The 12,386-nt window shown below is 39.6% G+C and overlaps 1 long non-coding RNA gene across 1 annotated transcript; it reads left to right on the plus strand.

The window, feature by feature from the left end:
* The first annotated feature begins 956 nt into the window (after positions 1–956).
* LOC133388380 (uncharacterized) lies at positions 957–11,703 on the plus strand. Its single transcript, XR_009763765.1, has 3 exons — positions 957–1,041; positions 3,906–4,026; positions 11,558–11,703. It is a non-coding gene; the product is annotated as an uncharacterized LOC133388380 (long non-coding RNA).
* Positions 11,704–12,386: the final 683 nt, after the last annotated feature.

Raw genomic sequence — 12,386 nt, forward strand, 5'->3', positions numbered from 1 at the left:
ACATGCACATGTGCAATGCCTGCTGGAGTGTGTGGGATGGCCGCCTGCAAGAGGCCAACAACGAGCAAGCATTGATCCTTTCTGGGGCACCTCCTCAGTAGAACAGGGACGGATGAAGAGGGGGACTCAGGAGGAGTGGCTGGGGAGTCACTACTGCTACTCCCCAGCTTTCACTGTCTCAGGCAGCCGTCTCGCCATACCTAATGGAAGGGCCAGCCCTGGCAAGGGAGCAAGCAAAGCATGAGCCATGGGTGGGGGAGAACTCAGTATCACCTTCCTGAGCATGAGAATTTTTATCTTTAAATATCTGTAAATCCCTGTTTTATATGAGACTGAGGAAGCCCCACTTTGTTAAAAGGGTCTCCTGCCCTCACCATTTGTTTGAACCTTGGACTTTGGTGCTGAGTCAATGAAATGCCTTTTAACATAGTGATTAAATGCCAAAGATAGGGTGCACCTGTATGTAAATCTTATGTGTCAGAAATGCTCCATTTCTCCGTTTAAAAGGAAGCAGGTGCCAGGTACAACTGCCATTTATAGAGCACTCTAGAGAAAACTGTGTAAAATAAATTGAACATTTTTCACCAGCAATTTCTGCTGGAACAGCTGGAAAAAGATGCAGGATCTATTCAGTTCCTCCCTTATGTGCACCACAACCCTGTGGAAGTCCATGCAGCTCAGTATTGTCTACATGGTCTGGCAGCAGCTCTCCATGACAGCAGACGGGGTACATTCCCAGCCGAGCCTGGAAATGCCAAGGATTGAACTTGGGGCCTTTTGCATGCAAAGCAGATGCTCTGTCACCAAGCTACATCCCCTCCCCTGGGAACGGGAAGAAGGTTGTTTTGCAGAACAAGAAAAGGAACGCTGAGAGTAGATTGCTCCTTTAATTATTATGATGATTTTCTCATGTTGCTCTCCTCTACTGTCTTATGTTTCTTTAAGGTTCAGGAGAAGATTTATCCCAGAATGCAAAGGAAGCTGTGGAATAGGCATTGCTTCACACTCACAGCTGCCAGAGGTCATAAAAATATCCCCCAGGTAAGGTTGGCTTGCGAGTGACTAAGAGCGATTCTTTGTCTCCCTTCATTGGATTCTCCTTGAGTCTCTTATCTCTGTACTCTGGTAGATGCCTATTTGTGACCCAACTATACATTCACAACCATCATGCCATACACCACTTCCCCTTCAGACTTTAGGAGTGGTCTCATTTGTTTAAAAAATATAACTGAGCCATTATATCCAGATAGACTGCAGATGTCACTAACTGAAAGTGTTACAAGTCACTCTTTTCAAATATATGACACTTCTCATTTTGGAAAAGGAAACAGGGTTCTTGAAACCGGTGCAGCCTCTCTTTAGTTTGTCCTCAGAAAGCCTTCAGGGCCTGGTCTCTCTGTCCGATACAATGTCTCAGATGGAGAGGATGCAACTCCCTGGCTCCCAAAATAGGAACGAGTCCTCAGGACCAGATGCTGTTCTTTGAGAAGCTGAAAGGATTTCCAAAATAGAATGCTTGTGGTAAATTTGCTTGACTTCACTATGGAGCATCTTTTGACTTCTGCTGAATTTGGATCAGGGCAGCCGTGTATAACAATTAAACCTACTTAGGCCAGTGCACCTTAGCTGTGTGAAATGGAAATGCTTGATGTTGTTGAGCATGGACAGCATCCACCAGTTACTGCTGGTCTCAAATATCCACTGAAACAAATAGGCAAATTGCACAAAAGAGACCGTTTGGAGGGTAAATTGTGAAAGCATCCACTGAAGTTCCTCCAGCATGTCTTAGCTAGTAACTGCCAGTGAAGGCTTGCATTAATAAAAGGATTTTAAAAAACTGATAAATTTACAGGGAGAGAGGAATGTCATATGAAAGCTAGTTTTCAGCATGTCATCCAAATCTCATTAACTGTAGTACCATAACAGCAAATTCACAAGTGCAGGGTCGCTTCATGTTAGTCACAGCCACATACCCTTCCCCCCTTTTTTTTTGCTGTTGGTTTGAGAATGAGATCCTTGTTAATGCCTTATCACAACAGACATTCCTAGGAACCAATAAGCATAAAAGGGGAGAGTTAGCTATTGAGAAGAGCCTTCTCAGTTAATGACTCAGCTCCTTACACTCTGGTTGGCTCCAATCAGCAGGAAAGGTCAAGGAAGCAAGTTAGAAGACACTTCTCAGTGGCTAATACACTCCCTTTTCATGTTGATTGGCTGGTAAGATGCTGGAAACATAGGGACCCTACTGTGACTTGGCTCCCCACAAAATACAGGGTCTAAGACTCCCCAAGACCCCAGACGTCTACACCTTGATTAACTGTCCATCTCATTTTAGAGTGACCAGGAATCAGAGCACCCCTTTTTATTTTCTCCCATAAACCAATGACAGCAAACAATTTTTTGATGTGTCTGATTGTTTTGACCAATAGATTTTAAATGCAGTTTTGATTGTTTCACTGCATTTTCATTTGATTACTGCAAGTTTCTTAGGGATCCAGGCGTCTGAAAAGAACAATAGAAAAATTAATATAAAATATATTTAAGTAGAAATATTTCCTTCTTAAAAAACAAAATTAAGTTTTCCATGCTTTAATGTGAAGCTTTTATGCCACATTTAAAGGCCTGCTTTAAAAATTATTAGGTGTAACACTGTACTCTCTCAACAAGCTCTGCTATTACCCTTTAGGATAAAAGAAGCCACTGACCAGCTGCAACCCTATGCATGCTTATTTGTACTCCTTATTTTAAAGCAATTATTACCTCCATACTATAGCACATAGCGGAGCTTTGATCAGAGCTTTTCTCAAACAGAGAAATAGAAGAACTGTGATCACTCAACCAATCCATTAACCAATATATTCAGTTTGCATGTTGTGTAATTTTAGATTATTAAATTACTCTCTGGCAACAATTTGCATGGTAGTATAATTTTAGATTAGGAATCAACAATCGACCTCTCTTTTTTTTCATCACTGAATACCAACATTTAATTCTAGTCAACACACACACACACATAAACACACACACAAATCCAGACCAATTTCAGAAGGAGCTGCTGCCATCTGTTAATCTGTTGAACCAAAAATGTAATAAAGAGAAATTTAAATTTAAAAGTTTAGCTTGGTTAGTAGTAGTATTTAAACTGCAGCGATTCATTCAAGAGTGAAAGATATAATTTTCATGTTGTTTAATTTACAACATATATTCTTTAGCTAATGGATCATAATTATTTCTGTATACTGTAGATCACTTGATTTGTTTGTTATATTTATCCTTAAATGTCTTATTGTTTGTCTTTCTACGTATATTGATTTTTTCCTTTTTTAAAAAATAGATTCTTTGTTGTATTAATTGCTATTATTTCTATTTTTTCTTTATTTAGTCTGAATCCTGCTACTGTACCAAATTCTATTATGATATTGTTGATTTCGTTCTTGCAACAGGATTTGTAACAGTTGAAGCTGGATCATCTGCATAGTTCTGCTTTTTCTGTATGTGTACCTATTTTATACCCATTAATTTGACATTTCCCCATTAATCCTAATGAAAAAAATGGACTGCCTTCAAGTGGATTCCGACTTATGGCGACCCTATGAATAGGGTTTTCATAGTAAGCGGTATTCAGAGGGGGTTTACCATTGCCTTCTTCTGAGGCTGAGAGGCAGTGACTGGCCCAAGGTACCCAGTGAGCTTCATGGCTGTGTGGGAATTTGAATCCTGGTCTCTCAGGTCATGGTTTTTTCATCTTAACATGTAACATTTGGCATATAACACCAGTTAGTTTCTGGGCTCAAGTCAAACGTTGTTTTTGACCTCTAAAGCCTTATGTGACTCACAATACCAGTACCGCAAGGACCACCTCTGCCCACGTGAATGAATCAGGACACTTCATTCATCATCTGCAGCCCTTCATGTGACTCTCCAAAGGAGGTGCAAAGGATGGCAAGACAAGAACAGGATGGCTCCCCATCTGTGGAATACTTTTCTCAGGGATGCACACCTGGCACCATCATTGTCGGTTCTTAGGTAAATATATATATACACCCAGGCCTTTAGTTTTTAATTGGGAAGGTAGCTAACTGTGTCAGTGGCCTTTTTTGTGAGGTGGGTGCAACTAGTTCCTTCTAAACATATTTCTGATGAGAATTTTAGTTCTTTTTATTGCTATTTTTACATCTGATTTTAATGTCTTTGTAACCTCTGTTCTTATTGTTGCAAGTTGCTTTGCGACACCTGAGTGCAATACTAATACTAATACTAATAATCATAATAATAATCATAATAATGGGAAGTTTTACAGATATACTATCAGAATAGCAGAAATGTATGCACACATGTAGCAAAAGCAAAAGAAATTAGGAGCTGCAACGCAAGGTCTGAGTGAGTGATATCAATGAGATTAAACGGGAAACCTATTAACATAACCATCATCCAAGTCTACGCTCCAACGTCAAATGCAGAAGAAGAAGAGTTGGAGAGATTTTACGCAGACATACAAGAGGAAATTGATCACACACCAAAACAAGATATGCTGATAATCATGGGGGACTGGAATGCAAAAGTAGGGAACAGAGAAGGACTAGGAATTGTGGGGAAATGGGGCTTAGGAGATAGAAATGAAGCAGGAGAAAGACTTATTGAATTCTGTGAAGCTAATAATTTGTTTCTTGCAAACACATGTTTTGAGCAACCGAAAAGACGACTGTACACGTGGACATCACCAGATTGTCAATGTAGGAATCAAATTGATTATATGATTGGAAACAGAAGATGGAGATGCTCCATACTTTCTGCAAAAACAAGACCAGGAGCAGACTGTGGTACAGATCATGAACTGGTCGTATCGAAAATCAGAGTAAAAATCAGAAAATCAGAGTAAGGAAGAACAACAAAGCACTCATAATGCCAAAATACAATTTAAATAACATCCCAGAAGAATATAAAGATCAGATAAGGAACAGATTTGAGGCTTTAAATTTAGTGGACAGAGAACCAGAAGAACTATGGAGTGAAGTCAGAGACATTAACAAGGAAGAATGCAAAAAGACAATACCTCTCATTAAAAAGAGAGAAAGACCTCAATGGATGACTGAAGAAATTCTCAAAATGGTTACAGAGAGAAGGAAAGCAAAAGCAAAAGGAGATAGAAACACGGTTAGAACCCTAAATGCAGCTATACAATGACTAGTACGTAGGGACAAAGAAAACTATTACAATAGTTACTGTATAGAAATAGAAGAGGACAACAAAAAGGGAAGAACAGCAGCCCTATTCCAAGATATTAGAGAAATGAAAGGGAGATTTAAACCAAGAGTAGGGATGTTGAATAATCAACAGGGGAACACACTGACTGGCCGAGATGAAATAAAAGGAAGATGGAAGCAATACACTGAAGAACTCTATAAAAGAGATGCAAGGATGACAGATTTATTCACAGAGGAACCATATGATGAAGAACCAGAAATTTTAGAATGTGAGGTGAAAGCTGCTCTTAAAATACTTGGAAGAAACAAATCGCCAGGAACAGATGGCATACCAATAGAGTTGCTACACACTGAGACTGAATCTGTCCAAATTTTGACAAAAATCTGTCAAGAAATATGGAACACTAAACAATGGCCCACAGCCTGGAAGCATTCAATAATATCCCAATTCCAAAGAAAGGAGATCCCAGAGAATTCAGTAATTATCGAACTATTGCCTTAATATCCCATGCAAGTAAAGTAATCCTCAAGATTGTACAACAAAGGCCCTTACCATATAAGGAGCGAGAAATGCCAGAGGTCCAAGCTGGATTTAGAAAGGGAAGAGGCAACAGAGATCATATCGCAAACATACGTTGGATAATGGAACGGAGCAAGGAATTTCAGAAGAAAATAACCCTGTGCTTTATAGATTACAGCAAAGCCTTTGACTGTGTAGATCATGAAAAACTATGGAATGCTTTAAAAGAAATGGGGGTGCCACAGCATCTGATTGTCCTGATGCTCAACCTATACTCTGGACAAGAGGCTACTGTAAGGACAGAATATGGAGAAAACGATTGGTTCCCAATAGAGAAGGGTGTGAGACAGGGGTGTATTTTATCACCTTATTTGTTTAATCTATATGCAGAACATATCATACAGAAAGCAGGATTGGACCAAGATGAAGGAGGTGTGAAAATTGGAGGGAGAAACATCAATAATTTAAGATATGCAGAAGATACCATACTACTAGCAGAAACCAGTAATGATTTGAAATGAATGTTGATGAAAGTTAAAGAGGAAAGCATAAAAGCAGGACTACAGCTCAACGTCAAAAAGACTAAAGTAATGACAACAGAAGATTTATGTAACTTTAAAGTTGACAATGAGGACATTGAACTTGTCAAGGATTATCAATATCTTGGCACAGTCATTAACCAACATGGACACAATAGTCAAGAAATCAGAAGAAGGCTAGGACTGGGGAGGACAGCTATGAAAGAACTAGAAAAGGTCCTCAAATGCAAAGATGTATCACTGAACACTAAAGTCAGGATCATTCAGACCATGGTATTCCCGATCTCTATGTATGGATGTGAAAGTTGGACAGTGAAAAAAGCGGATAAGAGAAAAATCAACTCATTTGAAATGTGGTGTTGGAGGAGAGCTTTGCGCATTCTATGGACTGCGAAAAAGACAAATAATTGGGTGTTAGAACAAATCAAACCAGAACTGGCACTAGAAGCTAAAATGATGAAACTGACGCTATCATACTTTGGACACATCATGAGAAGACATGATTCACTATAAAAGACCATAATTCTGGGAAAAACAGAAGGGAGTAGAAAAAGAGGGCCAAACAAGAGATGGATTGATTCCACAAAGGAAGCCACAGACCTAAACTTACAAGATCTGAACAGGGTGGTTCATGACAGATGCTCTCGGAGGTCACTGATTCATAGGGTCGCCATAAGACTGAGGGGAGATATGAAAGCACTGTTCAGGTGCTTGAAAGGTTGTCACACACAGGAGGGTCGGGATATCTTCTTGATCATCCCAGAATGCAGGACACAGAATAATGGGCTAAAGTTGCAGGAAGCCAGATTTCGACTTGACGTCAGGAAACACTTCCTAACTGTTAAAGCAGTACAACAATGGAACCAATTACCTAGAGAGGTAGTGGGCTCTCTGACACTGGAGACATTCAAGAGGCAGCTGGACAGCCATCTGTCGGAAATGCTTTGATTTGGATTCCTGCATTGAGCAGGGAGTTGGACTTGATGGCCTTATAGGCCCCTTCCACCTCTACTATTCTATGATTCTACTCCCTTCTGTTTTCCCCAGCATTATTGGCTTTTCTAGTGAATCATGTCTTCTCATGATGTGCCGAAAATATGATAGCCTCAGTTTCATCATTTTAGCTTCTAGTGATAGTTCTTGTTTAATTTGTTCTAACACGTAATTATTTGTCTTTTTCACAGTCCATGGTACAGGAGGGCCCTGCTTTACGGCGTTCTGCTTTATGGTGTTCCGCTGATGCGACTGCTTTCAATCAGGGGAAATTCCCCGTTTAAAAGCCGATTTTGCCGTTTTGCGATGTTTTCGCATCATTTTCACGCGACGCGGCCCATTATAGTCTATGGGCCCCGCTTTACGGCGATTTCCGCTTTATGGCGGGGGCCTGGTCCCTAACCCACCATATTAGCAGGGCCCTCTTGTATGCGCAAAGCTCTCCTCCAGCACCACATTTCAAATGAGTTGATTTTTCTCTTATCCGCTTTTTTCACTGTCCAACTTTCACATCCATACATAGAGATTGGTAATACCATGGTCTGAATGATCCTGACTTTAGTGTTCAGTGATACATCTTTGCATTTGAGGACCTTTTCTAGTTCTCGCATAGCTGCCCTCCCCAGTCATAGCCTTCTTCTGATTTCTTGACTATTGTGTCCATTTTGGTTAATGTGCTATTGATAATCCTTGACAATACTGTGCCAAGGTATTGATAATCCTTGACAAGTTCAATGTCCTCATTGTCAACTTTAAAGTTACATAAATCTTCTGTTGTCATTACTTTAGTCTTCTTGACATCGAGCTGTAGTCCTGCTTTTGTACTTTCCTTTTTAACTTTCATCAACATTCGTTTCAAATCATTACTGGTTTCTGCTAGTAGTATGGTATCATCTGCATATCTTAACTGATATTTCTCCCTCCAATGTTTACACCTCCATCTTGGTCCAATCCTGCTTTCCGTATGATATGTTCTGCATATAGATTAAACAAATAAGGTGATAAAATACACCCTTGTCTCACACCCTTTCCAATTGGGAACCAATTGGTTTCTCCATATTCTATCCTTACAGTAGTCTCTTGTCCATTGTATAGGTTGAGCATCAGGACAATCAGATGCTGTGGCACCCCTGTCTCTTTCAAAGCATGCCATAGTTTTTCATGATCTACACAATCAAAGGCTTTGCTGTAATCTATGAAGAACAGGGTTATTTCCTTCTGAAATCCCTTGGTCCATTCCATTATCCAATGTATGTTTGCAATATGATCTCTGTTACCTCTTCCCTTTCTAAATCTAGCTTGGACCTCTGGCATTTCTCTCTCCTTATATGGTAAGAGCCTTTGTTGTAGAATCTTGAGCATTACTTTACTTGCATGGGATATTAAGGCAATAGTTCGACAATTACTGCATTCCCTGGGATCCCCTTTCTTTGGAATTGGGATGTATATTGAACTCTTCCAGTCTGTGGGCCATTGTTTAGTTTTCCATATTTCTTGACAGATTTTTGTCAACATTTGGACAGATTCAGTCTCAGTAGCCTCCGTGGCGCAGAGTGGTAAGCGGCAGTAACACAACCGAAGCTCTGCTCATGGCCGGAGTTCGATTCCAACGGAAGGAGAAAGTTGAATCTCCAGTAAAAGGGGTCGAGGTCCACTCAGTCTTCCATCCATCCGTGGTCGGTAAAATGAGTACCCAGCATATGCTGGGGGATAAAGAAAGACCGGGGAAGGAACTGGCAATCCCACCCCATAAATACGGTCTGCCTAGTAAACGTTGCAAGACATCACCCTAAGAGTCGGAAACGACTCGCACTATAAGTGCGAAGACACCTTTACCTTTTTTAGCTTGTAGCAACTCTATTGGTATGCCATCTATTCCTGATTATTTGTTTCTTCCAAGCATTTCAAGAGCAGCTTTCACCTCATATTCTGAAATTTCTGGTTCTTCAGCACATAGTTCCTTCACGAATGAACCTGTCATTCTTGCATCTCTTTTGTAGAGTTTTTCAGTGTATTGCTTCCATCTTCCTTTTATTTCATCTCAATCAGTCAGTGTGTTCCCCTGTTGATTATTCAACATCCCTACTCTTGGTTTAAATTTCCCTTTCATTTCTCTAATCTTTTGGAATAGGACTCTTGTTCTACCTTTTTTGTTGTCCTCTTCTATTTCTATACAATAACTATTGCAATAGTTCTCTTTATCCCTACATACTAGTCGCTGTATTGTTGCATTTACAATTCTAGCTGTGTTTCTATCTCCTTTTGCTTTTGCTTTCCTTCTCTCTTTAACCATTTTGAGAATTTCTTCAGTTATCCATTGAGGTCTTTCTCTCTTTTTAACGAGAGGTATTGTCTTTTTGCATTCTTCCTTGTTAATGTCTCTGACTTCACTCCATAGTTCTTCTGGTTCTCTGTCCACTAAATTTAAAGCCTCAAATCTGTTCCTTATCTGATCTTTATATTCTTCTGGGATGTTATTTAAATTGTATTTTGGCATTATGAGTGCTTTGTTGTTGTTCTTTAGCTTTTCTTTGATTTTCGATATTACCAGTTAATGATCTGTACTGCAGTCTGCTCCTGGTCTTGTTTTTGCAGAAAGTATGGAGCATCTCCATATTCTGTTTCCAATCATATAATCAATTTGATTCCTATATTGACCATTTGGTGATGTCCACGTGTACAGTCGTCTTTTCGGTTGCTCAAAACATGTGTTTGTAAGAAACAAATTATTGGCTTCACAGAATTCAATAAGTCTTTCTCCTGCTTCATTTCTATCTCCTAAGCCCCATTTTCCCACAATTCCTAGTTCTTCTCTGTTCCCTATATTTGCATTCCAGTCCCCCATGATTATCAGCACATCTTGTTTTGGTGTGTGGTCAATTTCTTCCTGGACAGGGCTACAAAGGAACAATTAGGAGCTTAAAGTGAGGTCCTGATAATTTCTTTGAAAGTAGGGCTCCTTGTCAGTGCCAATCATCTGATTGGTACTGACAGGGAGATCCACAGAGATCATCTGCTCTAAGGAGTCCCCCACTGGGAAGTCCCTAGTGCAGCCAAGGGGACTCTGTTTTGAAGTGGCTTCCACATGCCTGAGCACAGTGGTCCATGCATGGGTATCCTCAGGACTTGATTATTGTAACACACTGTATGTGGGGCTGCCCATGTATCTGGTCTGGAAGCTGTAACTAGAGGAGAATGCAGTGGCCAGACTGCAGGAGCAAATTACTGGCAACGTGTTACCCCTCTGCTGAAAGAGCTGCACTGAAAGACCAAAGAGTTGCCAATTTGCTACCGGGCCAGGTACCAGGTACATGTGTTAATTCACAAAGCCCTAAACAATTTGGGCCCAAAGTACCTTAAGGACTGCCTGATTCCCTATGTTCCATCTCAATCACTGAGATCTTCTCATGGGGAACTCTTATTGGTTCCTCATGCCAGGAACCGAGCCATTAGTGTAGCAGGTCCTGCCCTGTGGAATTTCCTACCTATAGAAGTTTGGCAGGAACCATCCCTTCTTTCTTGCAGGAGTCTACTGAAAACTCTACTTTTTAAACAGACCTTTTAATATGAATTTTCTTTTCCAACCAATGCAGTGCTTATGGATGATTTTATTGTTTTAATGATTTTTACTGGTTTTTAATTCTATCATGTTTTTGTATATTGTAATGTTACCTTGATATACTTTTATGAAAAGTGTGGCTTATAAATGTTTTAATAAATAAATGCAATCAGCTGATTGCACTGGGAACATACCTTCAAAGGGGATTGTTCCATTAGCACAAAGCAGTTTGCTTTGAAAAAGCTTGCTAAAACTTGCTAAAAGTCAGTTTTCCCCCCTCTATTGAGCAAGTGGTTTCAATGCAAACTTCTTTGTAGTAATGGAGTAAGCCCCTTTGAAAGTGTGTTCCTTGGAACTTTGACGGGTGTCAAACATCTGACATCATTATGGTGTCAGATGATTAACAGGTGGGTAGTCTCAGCTACCTGTCAGTGTTGGCCCATGGAGGGTAGAGGAAAGAAAGAAGGATCTGACCCACCTGCTGGGCCCAGTTCTCCATCCCTGCTCTACTTCTTTGTAAATATACCACATACCACACAATGATATTTACTCCCAAAAGAAAGCCAAGCAAAGATAGCACTGCCCCTAAAACTCCTTCCCACTTGAAGATGTGGGGTTCATGTGAAACTATTCTTCTTGAGCCATATTTTTTGTCACCTAAAGTGGTTTCTTGGCAAACTTTGGCAAGTGAAATTAAAAGCAGCAATCACAAAACTGAACCAATCAAATGCTTTATTGGCAGTTCTGGGCCAGTTGTCCACGATATATCTCAGGACATGGACTGATGGCAGATGATGAAGCCACTTTGATGAAGTTGTGACTGGATAAGGATCATCTGAGATTGTCATGACATCTGCTATGAGTTCCATGGTGGTAGAAAGGCAGATTATAAATGTGCAAACTAAAAATAAAATAAACATATTGTTATGAATTATTGTGTACATTTTGTATTTTATTATCTTGGTCTTATTATTATTGATGTATATTTTTGTGGAACTGCTTTGAGGTCTGCATTACATAAAGCAGTACATAAGATTTTTAAATAAATATACAAATTTATAAATGTGTATGATCCAGAGTTATTGTCCCAGAAGTTCAGAGCAGCATACATAGGGCAGGAACCCTGTGAAGAATATGGCAGCCTAGGAGAAAGTGACTTGGACCATGTCAATGAACTTCTGATAATCAGGGCTTTGAACCCAGGTTTCTCCACTCTAATTTGGACTCTCCAGCCATTGCATACACTGGTTCAATATGTCAAAACCAGCCAAATGGGAATACTCACTTGGATACATTTTGTTTTGCATTGACCAGTAAGCTGTTTGGCTTTGGTTCAGTTAAGAAAAGCTCATGAAAACTTCATAGAGGATTTTTTTTTTTAAAAAAAAGGCAGAGTACATTTTAATCAATTAAAATATTCAGAAAAGAACTTTTTATCAAATATTCAGTTTAGTTCTAAACTGTGTGTATATTTTAATCTTTTTAATAAAGCATTAATCAAATATGTAGATTTCAAATCATGCACTTTGTTTTTCATTCTGTTTGTTACAAATTTATGTTAATAAAACCTT

Source organism: Rhineura floridana, chromosome 7 (genome assembly GCF_030035675.1).
Source record: "Rhineura floridana isolate rRhiFlo1 chromosome 7, rRhiFlo1.hap2, whole genome shotgun sequence".
NCBI classification, from domain to species: Eukaryota; Metazoa; Chordata; class Lepidosauria; order Squamata; family Rhineuridae; genus Rhineura; species Rhineura floridana.